Raw genomic sequence first — 12023 nt, 5'->3', positions numbered from 1 at the left:
CCCTGGCTCCAGCACAGCCAAGCCATGCAACTTTGGACAGTTCACTTATCTCCCTGACCTTAAGTTTCTCCATCAACAAAATAAAGGGTAGGGTGAGATGACCCTGAAGGTCCCAGCAGCTTCAAGTCCCACAATCCTATGAGTTGGGAAGAAGTATATATTTTCCATATTTCAAATATCACATTATTCAACAGGGCAACTAGACTAGCATTTGGCTCACCAAATGTTTCCTGGGCATCTATCGCACAATACCTAACTTGCTGAATAAAGTCACTGAACGGGACCATTATAATAAATTGCTTTGGCATCATTTGGATGTAAATACATCTGGATGTAAATACAAACATAATGAAGAAATCATACACAAAATTTACTCCCATGACAACTGACATTTTCCAGAAGGAAAAGATATCCACTATATCTAAGATGAAAGCTACACTAGCTATCAAACCATCAGAGATCATACTGAGAAAACTCTTCATACAGCAGCAATTTGCTAGTACAAAGGAGTCAACACTGCAGAGACACAAATGACTGTGGTATACTTAGGATAGAAAACTGATGGTCTAAATATATACTTACTGGGAAATATACTTTGAGTTTTTCTTCTAGGAGTGGAAATTCTTGGTGAAAGTTAGCAACCTTTCTTGGCAATGAACTAGGCAAGAACTATTATGTTATGTGCTTGGGGGACCCCATCTCCCCCCAGCAGCTAAGCAGGGCAGTAGATGGAATGTTAGACTTGGAATCAGCAAGGCCTGAATTCAAATCCAGCCTCAGACACTAGTTGTGTGACCCTAGGCAAATCACAACTTCAATGTGACTCAGTTTCTTTATCTGTAAAATGAGAATGTTAACAGCACCTACTTCCCAGGGTTGTTGTGAGGATCAAATGAAATGTTTGCAAACAAACTGTAGAACCTTACATAAATGCTAGCTATTATTACAATGATCATTATAATGTATCTGTGAACTCATGAACACCTCTATTTCTATTTCTGTTGTGTTTATTTTTTTCCTGGTCTTAAGTGAATGAGTGTTGGAGATAGAACAGACCAGCTCTGAAAGGCAGAAAAGCTGTCAAAGGTCCTGTCATCTAAATTGGTAGCAAACTCTGCCAGTCACTGCAGAAGCTGACTCTGGTGAAGAGCCAACCCTGCTTGACCTAGCCCAGCAATTAATCAATCCTACTGGTAACAGTAGGGGAGCAACTTGTCCAACAGCTGTGCTCCGTCCAACAGTGATCTGGTGGAAGGGACACTTGGTACCAACCACTTTAAGCATGAGTTCACTCTCTCTGGGCCCAAAGTGACAGAGGATTGGAATGTTTTTGTACTTTAATCTTGCTATCCCCTCCCTTAAATATCCCTTTGCAAAAGTCAGAAAAGGAAAGGAAAGAAAAAGCCAGCCATACTTTCACCTAGTCTCACCCACCACTTTAAGATGAATTTCCAGACCAGACCGATCTAGGGACAAACTTACCTCTATAAAAATGCAACAAGGCTAGCACAAGGATCAAATCTCTGACCTCAGCCTTACTCATAAAGATGCCCTAACTCCTGGACATAGAAGAAAAACGGACATTTCGACTCCAAAAAGGACAGACACCTGGCCTTCCAAAGGCCTAAAGATCCGTTAGGGCATTATGGATTAGCAGCATTTTAAAGATGGAAAGGATCTTAAATATCACCTGCAATTAACTCATTTTGTAAAAGGAAACATGTTTAAAACAGGGAAATAACTGAGTCAACAGAGTAAAACCAAAAAAAAAAAGGAAACTTGGGCCTCATTAACAGAGACAAAAGATCCAGAATCATTCAATAAGCATTTGTAAAACACCTATGGCCCACCAGACACAGGGTTTAGTACAAAGACAAAGCAGCTTACTTCTGCTAGGGGGAAATGTGGAGACATATCGATGAATGCAGAATATATGCAAAGTAAATACAAGATGGGGAGAATTGGTAGAACTTGGGAGAGAGGAATAGAGAAGGGTCTCATGTAGCAGGTGGTCCTTGAACTGAGTCTTGAACTTGCTCTAGACAAGGGGGCTGCCTATACCAACAGTGGAAACAAGAGATGGAATGATGTTGGTGAGGAACAGTGAGTAGGTCAGTCTGGTCAGAACGTAGACTGTGAAGGGGAGCAATGTCCAAGAGATGGCCAGAGTCAGAACTGGGCAAACTTTTAAATGCCATAAAAAGGAGTTTGTCCTTGAGGCAATGCAGAGCCAGAGAAGCTTCCAGAGCAGGGAAGGTGTGTGAAGGATGGTTTGGAAAGGGGAGAAGCTCCATGCAAGGAACCCAACCGAGAGGCTGTTACAAGTATCAAGGCAAGAGGGAATGAGGGCAGGAACTAGGGTGGCAGCTATGTGACTAGAGGGAAGTGGAGGGATGTGAGAGCTGGGAGGGAGGTAGAGGGGACAAAATTTGGTAACTGACTAGATAAGGAGGGTGGAGTAAGGGAGACCAAGAAACAGAAGATACTTTCATTCTGAGATTGTGGATCTGGGAGGTTGGAACAATGGAGCTATTTGGAAGAAATAGGGGAGTAAGGAAGAGGGAAGAGAGGAGTTGGTAGAAATGATCATTTGGAATGAAGTAATATTCCTGCTGTCCTTGTCCTGTTTAGATGATATCTACAGCATTATATTGAGTTCTGAGCATAGAGGGACACTACATAAGCAAGAACATATTCAAAAGGAGACTGACCAGATTAGCATGGGGACTCAAAACCACGTCACACAATGACCAGTTGAAGGAACTAGAAATGCTTATCTTGGGGAAAATATGCTATCATCAGGGGAGATATGATAGCTGTCTTCAAGAATCTGAAGAACTATTGCATGGAAGAATGATTAGATTTTTTTAGCTTGGTTCCAAGGGGCAGAAATAGAATTATAGGTAGAAGTCTCCCAGTCACTTCTTATAGAAAATTCCATCCTGAGATCTTCCAGCAAAAACTGGATGTCTATGAATAGGAGATCTGATAGAATACATGCATTACTAAAGGTCTTCCAATTAATTAACCAACAAGCATTTTACCTGCTATGTGCCAGGCAGTGTGCTAGGGACATGAATACAAAGGATGAAACTATCCCTAGATGATTTTTTGAGTCCTTTCCAATGAGACTGGGATTTAGAAAAGATCACACTATAAATGGGTGGCAGAGCCAGAACTAGAGCCAGAGTCTCCCAGTCTAGCGTTCTTTCCACTTCTTTTGACTCCCATAAACTCTAAAACAATTTTGGCTAACTAAGGGATTCAGTTCTTGAGCATCCACTGTAATTTAGGTCAGCTCTGAAGTAGAACCATATGTGTCCCATATGAACCATATGGGACACAGACAAGCAGCACAGACTTGACCTCCCTGCCCTGGCCAGGGAGGCAGGGGGCTACTGTAAGCCTGACCCAAAAGGAAATCAATAACCTTGGCTATCGTCTCTTCCCCAAAATTGTACGTGGAGGGCAGGCTAGAAACAGAAGAGCTCAGATCTGGTATCTGGCCCTAGTGTCCCAGCCAGCTACAAATGCTACTCACATGAACTCAGTTTGCCCCCTCGTGGTAAAGTTATTTAAAGCACTAGTAAATAGCACACAGGCACACACTGAAGACTAAAATCCAAATTCTTTTAAGTATAGTTTCTTAGAAATAGAAATAGCTAAAATCAACTACTTTGTTGCTATGTTATCAGGGACCTCATGCCTCGGTACTAGCATTTTGTTCAGCAACACCCCAGGGAGTGCATTTTCAGTTTGAAAAAAAATTGACAAGAATAAAGGGACTGCCAAAGCCTTTTCAGGAATCAGAAAGGGCTTTTTTGAGCCAGCATTCTGATGAATCCTGTTATCATTCTGTTGAGATTCCTCACATCTTGGCCAATTAATAGTCAATAAGTATTTAAGCACTTACTGTGTGCCATGCACTGTGCTAAGTGCTGGATATACAAAGAAAGGCAAAAGACAAGCCTTGCCCTCAAGAAGCTCCCAATCTAATGGGCGGACGATGTGCAAACAACTACATACAAACAAGATGTAGACAGGATAAAGTGGAGTGGGAAGGCACTAGTATTAAGGGGGAAGAAAAAAGGTTTCTACTAGGAAGTAGAATTTTAGCTGGGACTTGAAGGAAGTAAGGGAAGCCAAGAGGCAGAGACAAGGAAGGAGAGAACCCCAGGCATGGTGGACAGCCTGGGAAAATGCATGGAGTTAGGAAATGAAGTGTCTTCTCAGAGGGTGATAATGGCATTCATATAGCACTTTAAAGTCTACAAAGAGTTTTACAAAAATTATCATTTGATTTTCATAACAACCCTGTGAGGTAGGTGCTATTATAATCCCTATTTTACAGCTGAGGAAACTGAGGCTGAGAAAAGTCAAGTGACTTACCCAGAGTCACACTCCCACTATGGCACTCTATCCACTGTGCCAACCAACTGTCCTAACTAAAGCAAGGAGTCCAGTGTCACAGAATTGCCGAATTTATGAGGAAGAAAGGTATAAGAAGACTGGAAAGGTAGGAAGGAGCTAGGTTATGAAGGGCTTTGAACACCAAAGGATTTCTTATTGGAGGTGACAGGGAGCCACTAGAGTTAACTGAATAAGGGGGATGATATGATCAGGGGAGAGAGATTTGAAGTAAGGAGACCAACCAGAAGGTTATTGCAATAGCCCAAGTAAGAGGTGCTACCAGCGTAACAGGAGTGTTAGGAGAGAAGGCAAGCATAACCCCTAAGTTCTGAGCCAGGGTGATTGAAAGGATGGTGGTATCTTCAACCTTAACAGGGAATTTAAGAAGAGAGAGTTTTAGGGGGAAGATAATGAGTTCAATTTGGGGCATGTTGAGTTTAAGATATCTACACAGCCATCCCATTAGAAATGTGAGGTTGAAAGTCAGGAGAGAGGTTAGGCCTGGATAAACAGATCTGAGAATCATCTGCACAGAGATGATCATTGAATGCATGGGAGATGATGAGATCACCACGTGAAATGGTATAGAAGGAGATAAGGAGAGGGCCTAGGACAGAGCCTTCAGGGATGCTCACAGTTATCACACCTGCCCTGGAGGAAGATCCAGCAAAGGAGACTGAGAGGGAGCAGTTAAACAGGAAGGAAGAAAATCAGGAGGAACCTAGAGAGCAGACTATCAAGAAGAGGATGATCAATGCCGTCAAAGAGAACAGAGGGTGGAAAGGGATGAGGACTGAGGAAAGGTCATTAGCCTTGGCAAGGAGGACATTACTGACAACTTTGGAGGCTGGAAATCAGATTGTAGATGGTGATGAAGAGAATGAGAAGAAAGTCATGACGCCAACTGTAGACGACCTCTCAAGAAGCTGGGCCGCAAGACAAAGGAGAGATGCAGAATCATACTTGGCAGGGAGATATTGATCACGGGAGGGGAAAGACGGCAGCGTGTTTGTAGGCACTAGATAAGGAAGAGACTGAAGATAAATGAGATAAGGAGGGAAGTCAGTGGGGTAACTGAGTCAACTGTGGAAGTGTAAAAAGATTGTCTAGCCAAAGTGAACACCCAGTTAAGATGATATAACTTAAGTTTGAAGTGGATCTAGTCAGCACAGCTTTATTTAGACAAGGAAAGGAAGAAGAGGAAAGGGAATAAGCATTCATTAAGTACCTATTATGTATCAGGCATGATGCTAAGTACTTTTTACAAATATGATCTCATTTGACCCTCACAAAACCCTAATGGAAGGTGTTATTATTATGATTATTTCCATTTTATACCTGAGGAAACTGAGACAAATAAAGGCTAAGTGACTTGTCCAGGATCACACAACCAGTAAACATATGAAGCCAAATTTGAACTCATTTCTTCCAGACTCCAGGCCCAGGGTTCTATCCACTGCACCACTCATCTGCCTCTAAGCAGAGAGAGGGAAAGGGTTCTAATGGTATTTCTTGCAGAGGAAATATGTGACAAATGTTTGACCTCAAAATTCTAGTTTGTAGATTAATTAGAATCATAGTATTTAAAACTAAGAAAGACCATAGAAATCATCTAGAGCCCCCTTATTTTACAAAGGAGGGAACAATGCTGACAGAGATTATACAGCTGCCTAAAGTGGTAGAGCTAGTGAGAGCAAACACAGGCTTACACGCCAGATTCTGGACTCCAAGCTCAGGGTTTCTGTTGATAAAGTGCTTTGCAGCTTAAATCCAAATTTTTAGTCAATTCTGACAGTCGATTAAGTAACTAGACCCTAGCAGGTCACACGGGGAAAACTGTGTGGCTCATGATAATGTCACTGATGCCCTTTGATAGGTTCTGGAAGGCACTCTGCATACATCATGGCATCTGATCCTCCCTACAGCCCTGTGATGCAGATACTACGATCATTATCCCCATTTCACGTATGAGGACATGAAGACTGAGAGGTTAAGTGATGTTCTGGAAGCAATACTGTACTGACACTAAATCCAGTATATTTTCCACTGCCCCACAGTAAGTACATGAGAATCAGTATCATGACCCAGTGGAGAATGCTGGGAAAGTCCAGAAAGACAGGCAAAATGGGTCTTCACTACTCATTATATCTTGGAGTGCTGTGTGTTCACTGTCAGGCACCATATCTTAAAAGGTGAATTCTTTTCTTAAATCACAGAGTCAAACAAAAGCATCTAAAAGAAGACAACCCATTGAGCACCAGGCACTGTGCTTGGGACACAAAGAGAAAAAGGGCCAATGAACTTGGAACCACCAACTAAGGCAGGAGGGAAAGAACTAAAGTAAAAAATGCCACAGCACAACTATGTCCATCAAAGCCCCAGCTGGCACGGCACAGCAAGCTGCTATGCCATTATCATTCTACAGGTAATTTCTATACCAGCTGTGACTCGCTGCACTCCTTTCCCTGTGCCCTCTTTTAGCTGGCATGTTCCTCTAAAACCATAGCCTCAACATATATAGAGAGAGAGTATACAGAAACAGGTGAGGTCCTACTGCATGGTAACCAACTGACAGCTGCCTCATTCCCTGTCCCTCCAGTCAAAGTCACACATTCTTCAAAAACAAGTCAGACCCCTTCCCTAACCTTTCCTCTCCACTGGGATACAATTCCCCATAGAAGATTCAGGCATGGCCAGAGAGGGCCCATGAGGTTCAGGTGCAGAGAGAGCAGCAAGCAGTGCCCTAGCACGGCCATGCTCAGGCTCCCACAGCTGGAAGACATACAGCTGGCTCTCTGAGGCCTTACCAATTCCTACAATCCAGAATTGCTCTACACATAAGGTAAAAGGCATGGGATATAAGGGAGTCAGAATACTTGGGTTCAAATCTCAGACTTTATATTTTAGCTCTATGAATTACCCAAGGCTGATTCACTTAACGTAATTTTGTTTTGGTAAAAATTGTGAAGTCAGAGACAAAAAAACTGAAGACTTTAGACACACAAGTAGTGTATTTGTTACTATTGTGAACTAAATGCAAAGGATTCAAAAGAGGAAGACAGATCTGAGAAATAAACAGGTAGTTTAAGAAAATTATATCTGAAAATGGGACTGAATTTCTGAACCATAGTTTAAATTACAGAAATAACGGGCTTAAATGTAGTACACCTAACAACAGCTTAAAAAGCCACGTTTGCCTGGAATTTTGTAAATTTAATCAAACAGCCTTTAGAAGGAAAGGTAAAACTGCCCACTTGGCTCTGACAAACTGTGTACGCCGGAATAGCAGGCACAACACAGGAAAATGAAAAGACAAGATCCAAGAAGACAGCCAGCTATAAAGTCTATGGCCTCAGACGTCAATATGCAAACACATAAGATAAAAAGGAAAGAATGTAGGGAAATGGAAGATTGTTGTACTGTTAACACACACACACACACACACACACACACACACACACACACACACTCGTGTGAGGACATCCAGGAACCTAATGAGAGAAACAGAGTGAAGAATCTTCTGATGAAGATCAATGGAGCATGAAACAGAAGTGCAGCATATCACATGATATACTACAGACCACTCAGACACATGTGGAATATGAGAAACAAACTTCACAGGCTGTTACAGGAAGCATGATCTTAGAGATGGAGAACTTCAACTATTCAAAAATCAGCACGTTTCTCTCTCGCTCCTCTGTCTCTGTCTCTCTCTGTCTCTGTCTCTGTCTCTCTCTCTCTCTCTCTCTCTCTCTCACACACACACACACACACACACACACACACACACACACACACAATCAGGGCAGCTGATAAATTTGTGATTTGTTCAATGATCATTTCAACAATCACTTCAAAAGATGGAGGAAATGATGGGGGAACTGCAATTCAGGACCTGCTTCTTACCAAGGAGGCACTTGCTGCTGAAATAGAAATAATGGGAACCTTGGAGGCTAGCGACCACTCCATCACAGAGGTGTTGATTGAGAAGAGAAGAAGGGATCTGGGTATACATTTTAGAGAATCCAACAAAGCATGCAGAGGATACCATGGCCTAATATCTTGCAAGGCAATTCAGGACAATGGAAATCAGAAGCTCTTAAGAATGAAAATCTGAAGACACAAACAGAAATGATTCAAACAAAGGGAAAGAGACACTTGCCTAAAGAAACCTGATACGATACAGAGAAAACTCGTGAACAATTTCAGATTTTAAGAAGATAGGAACCAAATTTGGAAATAAGGGCAAATAACTAAAGATAAATACAAAAGAGTAGTATGGTCCTGTACAATTTGTGTCAGGGGCTCTAAAAAATGCCAAAAGCTGCTGAAGCTGGTGATGAATGTTCTAAGGAAAACAAAAAGGGTTTGTTCCTGTTTGTTTTTTAAAGCAGTGTTGGGGGGGAAAGATCATGGGCTTGTGGGCTTAGGGTTAAAAGGGACCTTAGAGGGTTATCTAGTCCAACCCTTTTATTTTACAGAAGCCCAGAAAGATCGAGTGACTAGTCTAAGTGGCACATTTGAACCCAGGTTCTCTGACTTCAAACCCAGCATTCTTTCTACTATGCCATCCTGCCTCCCAAAAAGAGCCAAAGAAAAGATAGTGCAGATGATTGGGGTAGATGAGCTGATGATAATGAACAAGGGTGAGAAAGCTGAATTACACAATTCTTCCTTCTATTTTCCCTTTCAAGGAAAAGTCTCTTTGGACTGGGAAAGATAAAAGACTGGTTAGCATGGTGTGGAATCCCAAAGTCAATGAGGAATAATCAATCAGCTTAGTAAGGTTAAATACCAAACTGAGATGAACTATACACCCTCAAGTATGGTGACAATGAGATTTTTGATTGGCAGGCCTCTATAACTGACACTAGGAAGCTTGACTTCTGGATAATGGGAAAGATGCAGGCCAAACATAAAAGGATAAATAAAGTCCTGATTTTTAAAAAATGCAAAAACAGAAGGGTTTTCAAACAACCCAAGGAGCTAGATTTCCATCCCTGGAAAAATTTCAGAATTCATTCTTCAAAGATGGCTTCTGAGCATTGCCAAAAGAGAGCAGAGATCTCCAAGATTCAGGCCTTGCCAGACCTGCCTCATTTCTTCTGACAGCATTAACAGACTGGGAGGTGAGGGTAATGCAGCAGACACAGGAGATTTACATTCCAGCAAAACGTTTGACACCTCTCATGCTAGGCTTGTGGCTGAGATGGAGAAATATGGGCTGGAGAACAGTACAGTTAGAGAGCTTTGCACAGGTTGAATAACTGAAGCCCAAACCGTTCACAGATCCACTGATTCTGAGGTTGAGCTAAATGAGCCATTAACTTTAAGTGCTACATAAATGTGAGTTACTGTCATTATAGTTTGGCACCCCCAAGTGGGAGAGACTGTGAATTAATGCCAGAAAAAAAAAAAAGATTTCTACAGGCAGGAAAATTGGATGAAGCCAAAAAGATGAAATTTCATAGGGACAAATATAATGGCTTTTCACTTGGGTGTTTAAAAATCAACTGCAACAAGTACAAATGGGGAAGAACTGGTTCAAAGAAGTTCACATGTGAAAAAAGTATGAATGTTTCAAAAGACCACAAGCTCACATGCAACAAGTATGAAGTGTATGTTAAAAAAAAAAACCTAATACCAGTGTAAATTTGTGAGGTCTCCACAATTTCTGACATCCTCCCATTTTAAATCTCACATCCAGATTAAGAGGGGATTGTAAGAACGCACTGTCTTCTGCCTTAGGGTCCCCAGACCCCATCTGGAAGATTGGATTCAGTTCTGAAGACGATGATTCAGGAGGGAAGTTGACCAACTGAAAGCTATATAAAAGGAGAAAAGTTGACAGGGGTCATATGATCAATGTCTTCAAATATCCAAAAAGCTGTCATGGGAAAGAAGGACCAGATTTTTTTTGTATACATCTCTAGGAAGGCCCAAGGAGTGAGGAGTAGGAGGCACAGACCAAGAACTGCAGAAGGACTAAATTGAGCCCAATCTAAGGAAGAACTTCCTAAGAATTAGAGCTGTCCCACAATCACACAACAGAATTGGCTGCCCCAGGAGAAGAAGAGCTTCTCCAGCACCAGAAAGGTTTTAGAAGAGAATGAAAAGGATATTCCCACACTAGATGGGGAGATGGGGAGATGGGCAAGGTAATCTATATCCCTTCCAACTCTTAAATCATATGATCACTCATTGTTCAGTCGTTTCAGTCACATCCAACTCTTTGTGTCCCCATTTAGGGTTTTCCTGGCAAAGATATTAGAGTGGTTTTGCCATTTCTTTCTCCAGCTCATTTTACAGGGGAGGAAACTGAGGCCCAAGGTCACACACAACTAGTAAATATCTGAGACTGGATTTGAATTCAGGTCCTCCTGACTCCAGGATCTGTACTCTCTTCCTCTACACCACTTAGCTATCTGATCATATGTGCAATTTCAAAAATCTTTCTTTCCAAGAATTATGATTCTAAATGCTATGATACTATCAATGGCATTTAGACTAACAATATTAGAGCCTTCATGATCACATCTAAGTTTTACTTTCCTACATGGGTAGCAGGATTGACAGTTTTTTTAAAAAATGCCAATTGGTGATATAACGGAAAGCATGTTGAACATGGAGTTAGAACACCTGGGTTTCAATCTCAGCTCTGCTACACATTACCTATGTGACCTTAGCCAAGTCATTTCCCTCTGAAGCTTCATTTGTAAGTTGAGGGTAGAGCTTCAGGGGATTTTCTAGATCCCTACCAACTTTAAAGTACTACAATCTTATCACTTTTTTCAGACTACTAATAGTTCCCTTAACTTCCCTTACTCCCTGAAAAACAGCAGCCTAAAGAAAAGTTTAGCTTTAGTGATGGACACACCCCAGTTCACCTTAAAAAAAAAAATTATTAAGCATCTACTTGTGCTGAATGATATGTTACTTCTAAAGGAAGACATATGACATAGCTAATTATAATATACAATACAGCATAAGTGCATTAGCAAGGTATAAAACAAAGTGCTGTGTGACATCCAAGGGAAAAAAATGATACTAGATCAGGAAAATAAGTCATGAAGGAGGCAGCAGCTGAGTTGGGTTTTAAAGAACAGAACTCAACAGGCAAAGAGAAGAGGGAAATGGGGGTATGAACAAAGGTTCAAAGACACAGGAAATGTCTGGGGAACAGAGACTCATTTGCTTTGGATGTACTCTGCGTACATGAAGGGAAGGAACATGAGGTTCTGTTAGAGAAAATAGCACCAGAATGTAACTTCACCAATCAGTAGAACAATCTGAACTCTACTCAGGAGGCAACAGGGAACCACTAAATATTTTGGAGCAAAGAAAAGACATGGAAACATCCCAGAGTAACAGTTATACTCTGTCACTCACGTTCAGATTACCATCCATAAAAACAATTACCCAGGGAAGTTAATGAACACAACCCAGCAGGTAGGCAATCCAGTACGGGGCTGAGTCAGCAGGCTGTTACCTTTTAATAGTCAAAAGGGGGAAGAGGATATCTTGTTTTCCTGATGGCCGTTCACCACCAAGGAAGGCAGACACTGGAGCCCGGGTAATTTTCATGACCTCTCTTCATCCTACAAACCATCTGG

General features: G+C 41.6%; 1 protein-coding gene across 7 annotated transcripts in view; it reads right to left on the bottom strand.

Annotated features, from left to right (window-relative positions):
• Window positions 1–12023, bottom strand: part of GNG7 (G protein subunit gamma 7) — a 371729-nt gene that overhangs the window by 296943 nt on the left and 62763 nt on the right. The gene's annotated exons all lie outside the window — the stretch shown is intronic.

Source organism: Notamacropus eugenii, chromosome 4 (genome assembly GCF_028372415.1).
Source record: "Notamacropus eugenii isolate mMacEug1 chromosome 4, mMacEug1.pri_v2, whole genome shotgun sequence".
NCBI lineage: Eukaryota > Metazoa > Chordata > Mammalia > Diprotodontia > Macropodidae > Notamacropus > Notamacropus eugenii.
Note: the sequence above shows the minus strand (reverse complement) of the source record. Positions and strands in the feature narration are given on the sequence as shown.